Here is a 4,374-nt window from a genome sequence, read left to right as displayed (position 1 = left end):
GTAGTTTCGTAGTCTAGTGTTTTACACTTGGATCTAAGTTGCATGGAATATTCCTGATAGGTGCGAGTCATCAGTTCTCCCAGCGCCCTCTACTGAATGATCTCGCTCATCACACACCCAAACCACCATGGGCTGGAATCCGTCCCTCACCCACAGGCCCACTCCACACCAGGGGATCAGGCAAGCAATTTCTTTAGGTCGAATGACCCCTATGCTGAGGTCCAGTGGGTTATCCCCCCTACCTTCACAAGTTAATGGATTTAGATTTAAGCACCACCTTACCCCAGCAGATTCTCTTACAATTTAAATATCCTCTCACAGAGCAAATCCTTATTCTGTGAATGACTCTATTCAGACCATGTTCCTTAAGAACCGGAGCTAGGCTGGGTGCAGCTGTAATCCTATCACTTTGGGAGGCCAAGGTGGGCGGATTGCGTGAGCTCAGGAGTTCGAGACCAGCCTGGGCAACTTGGCAAAACCCTGTCCCTACTAAAAAAATACAAAAACTTAGCCAAGCGTGGTGGTATGTACCTGAAATCCCAGCTACTTGGGAGGCTGAGGCATGAGAATTGCTTGAACCCGGGAGGTGGAGGTTGCAGTGAGCCAAGATCGCCCCACTGCACTCCAGCCTGGGTGATAGAGCGAGACTCTGTCTCAAACAAACAAAAAAACAAAAGAACCAGAGCTAAAGTCTCGATGAAATGGAAAGGATTGGCCAACTATCCATTTTTCCAAGATGGCAATTCATTCCAGCCAATCGAGCATTTTCTCCTTTGGGGGTAAGACCAGAGAACCTGGCCTGTCCTGCAAGTCTCGTGTTATTCTGCTCCCAGTCCTGAAGAACTCCACGCATTCATTCAACACACATTATGGGTTGGGCACCAACCAGGCACTGGGCTGTTACAGGAGCTGGAGATACAGCAGGACCAAAAACAGACAAAAAGCAAAAACCCCTGCCCTAGGCTGGGCGCAGTGGTTCCCACCTGTAATCTCAGCACTTAGTGAGGCCGAGGCAGGTGGATCACCTGAGGGCAGGAGCTCAAGACCAGCCTGACCCATATGGTGAAACCCAGTCTCTACTAAAAATATAAAAATTAGCTGGGCATTGTGGCATGCACCTGTAGTCCCAGCTACTCAAGAGGCTGAGGCAGGAGAATTGCTTGAACCCGGGAGGCGGAGGTTGAATTGAGCCGAGATGGCGCCAATGGACTCCAACCTGGGCGACAGAGCGAGACTCCATCTCAAAAACAAACAAACAAAACAAAACAAAAATCAGCCAGGCGCAGTGGCTCACGCCTGTAATCCCAGCACTTTGAGAGGCCAAGGCAGGCAGATCATGAGGTCAGGAGTTCGAGACCAGCCTGGCCAACGTGGTGAAACTCCATCTCTACTAAAAATACAAAAATTAGCCAGGCGTGGTGGTGGTGCACACTTGTAATCCCAGCTAATCCGGAGGCTGAGGCAGGAGAATCGCTTTAACCTGGGAGGCAGAGGTTGCAGTGAGTTGAGATCGCGCCACTGCACTCCAGCCTGAGCGATAGGGTGAGACTCTGTCTCAAACAACAACAACAACCCTGCCCTTCCGGAACTTGCATTTTGATGGTGGGGAGATAGTTGATAAATAAGCTTAACAAATGGCTACGTTATTTAGCATATTAGAAAGTGCCAAGGATTAAAGTAGAGAAGGATCGGGGGATTAGGAATATATATGTGTAGGGGTGTGAGTGGTAATTTTTAATGGGGTGATCAGGGTAGGTCTCAGTGAGAAAGCGACATTTGAGGAAAGTCTTACAGGAGGTGAGGGAGTATGTTAAGGGCAATCATGGGTAGCCTGTCTGGGAGGAGGAAAGAGCTAACACAAAAGCCCTAAGGAAGGGAGACATCTGGCTTGTTGAAAGAGCTGCAAGGGGCCAGGGTGTGCTGGACTCGCAGCCTCTGGTGTGCTGGACTGCCTCCTCGGCTTCCTTAGACATGGCCCAGGAAACCGACATTTTCTGAGTCCTGCAAGGCTAAATGTCTTTTTTTAACCTGTCAATTCATAAATGAACTAAAGATAGAATTCTAAATTCAAAATAATGTTTCCTAATGTAATACATAATTGATTATGTAACCCTACAATAATTGATTTCTTCCACTTTTTTTTTTTTTTTTTGAGACAGTCTTGCTCTGTCGCCCAGGCTGGAGTGAAGTGGCGTGATCTCCTCTCATTGCAAGCTCCGCCTCCTGGGTTCACGCCATTCTCCTGCCTCAGCCTCCCCAGTAGCTGGGACTACAGGCGCCCAGCACCATGCCCAGCTGATTTTTTTTTTTTTTTTTTTTGAGACGGAGTCTCACTTTGTTGCCCAGACTGGAGTGCAATGGCACGATCTCGGCTCCTGCAACCTCCGCCTCCCGGGTTCAAGCAATTCTCCTGTCTCAGCCTCCCGGGTAGCTGGGATTACAGGCACATGCCATCAGGCCTGGCTAATTTTTGTATTTTTAGTAGAGATGGGTTTTCACCATGTTGGTCAGGCTCTTCTGGAATTCCTGACCTCGTGATCTGCCCGCCTCAGCCTCCCAAAGTGCTGGGATTACAGGTGTCACCCACCACGCCTGGCCTTTTTTTTTTTTTTTTTTTTTTTTGAGACAGAGTCTTGCTCTGTCACCCAGGCTGGAGTGCAATGGTGCGATCTCAGCTCACCGCAACCTCCACCTCCCGGGTTCAAGCGATTCTCCTGCCTCAGCCTCCTGAGTAGCTGGGATTACAGGCACATGCCATCATGCCCAGCTAATTTTTGTATTTTTAGTAAAGACGGGGTTTCATCATGTTGGTCAGGTTGGTCTCGAACTCCTGACCTCGTGATCCACCTGCCGCAGCCTCCCAAAGTGCTGGGATTACAGGCAAGAGCCACCACGCCCAGCGGTTTCTTCCACTTCTAATAGACTCTGCTGGTCTGGGAAATGTACCAAAAAGACAGCATGGTTAAAAGGTCAGTATTTTGTGACCCTTTTTATACTTCCTATTTTTATTTTAGATAGGTTTCTTGGTTGATGCAAAACGCCAGTTGTGGTGGTAGGGAACCGGCAGGATGAAGCTTCCTAAACAGAGGTTTCAAGAGAGAATTCTGTTTCTTTTTCTTTTTTCTTTTGAGACGGAGTCTCGCTCTGTCGCCCAGGCTTGAGTGCAGTGGCGCGATCTCAGCTCACTGCAAGCTCTGCCTCCTGGGTTCACGCCATTCTCCTGCCTCAGCCTCCCAAGTAACTGGGACTACAGGTGCCCGCCACCACGCCTGGCTAATTTTTTTGTATTTTCAGTAGAGACGGGGTTTCACCGTGTTAGCCAGGATGGTCTCGATCTCCTGACCTCGTGATCCACCCGTCTCTGCCTCCCGAAGTGCTGGGAATACAGGCATGAGCCACCACACCCGGTCTTTTTTTTTTTTTTTTTTTTTTTTAGACGGTGTCTGGCTTTGTTGCCCACAGTGGAGTGCAGTGGCATGATCTTGCCTCACAGCAACCTCCGCCTCCTGGGTTCAAGCAATGCTCCTACCTCAGCCTCCTGAGTAGCTGGGACTACAGACACGCAGCACCATTCCCAGTTAATTTTTTCTATTTTAGTAGAGATGGGGTTTCACCATGTTGCTCAGGTTGGTCTCGAACTCCTGAGCTCAGGCAATTTGCCTGCTTTGGCCTCCCAAAGTGCCAGAATTACAGGTGTGAGCCACTGCGCCCGGCTCAAGAGAAAATTCTAATAAACGGTCTTGCTAATGTTCTTGAATTAAAAGGAAAATATGGGTTGGGTGTGATGGCTCACGCCTGTAATCCCAGCACTTCGGGAGCTCGAGGTGGGTGGATCACGAAGTCAGGGGTTTGAGACCAGCCTGGCCAAGATGGTGAGGAAATACAAAAATTAGCTGAGCATGGTGGTGGGCACCTGTAATCCCAGCTACTCAGGAGGCTGAGGCAGGAGAATTGCTTGAACCCGGGAGGCAGAGGTTGTAATGAATTGAGATCACGCCATTGCACTCCAGCCTGGGTGACTGAGCAAGATTCTGTCTCAAACAAACAAACAAAAATGGAAAATATGTATTTTGTAAACAATACTTTTGAGTGTAAAATAAGTTAATGGCCGGGTGCAGTGGCTCACATCTGTAATCCCAGCACTTTGGGAGGCCAAGGCGGGAGGATTGCTTGAGCCCACGAGTTTGAGACCACCCTGGGCAACATAGTGAGACCCTGTCTCTTAAAAAATTTAAAAAAAAAAAAGCTTTAAGAAAATCATTTTGTCTGCAAATACTGAAGGTGTTGGTATATTGTCATCCAGCCTTCTTCTTCAATTGGCTACTGAACCATTTGATTCTCATTTCTTTGTAGGTGATCTATAGATTCCCTCTG

The sequence above is a fragment of the Nomascus leucogenys genome, chromosome 2 (assembly GCF_006542625.1).
Source record: "Nomascus leucogenys isolate Asia chromosome 2, Asia_NLE_v1, whole genome shotgun sequence".
In the NCBI taxonomy this organism is placed as follows: Eukaryota; Metazoa; Chordata; class Mammalia; order Primates; family Hylobatidae; genus Nomascus; species Nomascus leucogenys.
Note: the sequence above shows the minus strand (reverse complement) of the source record.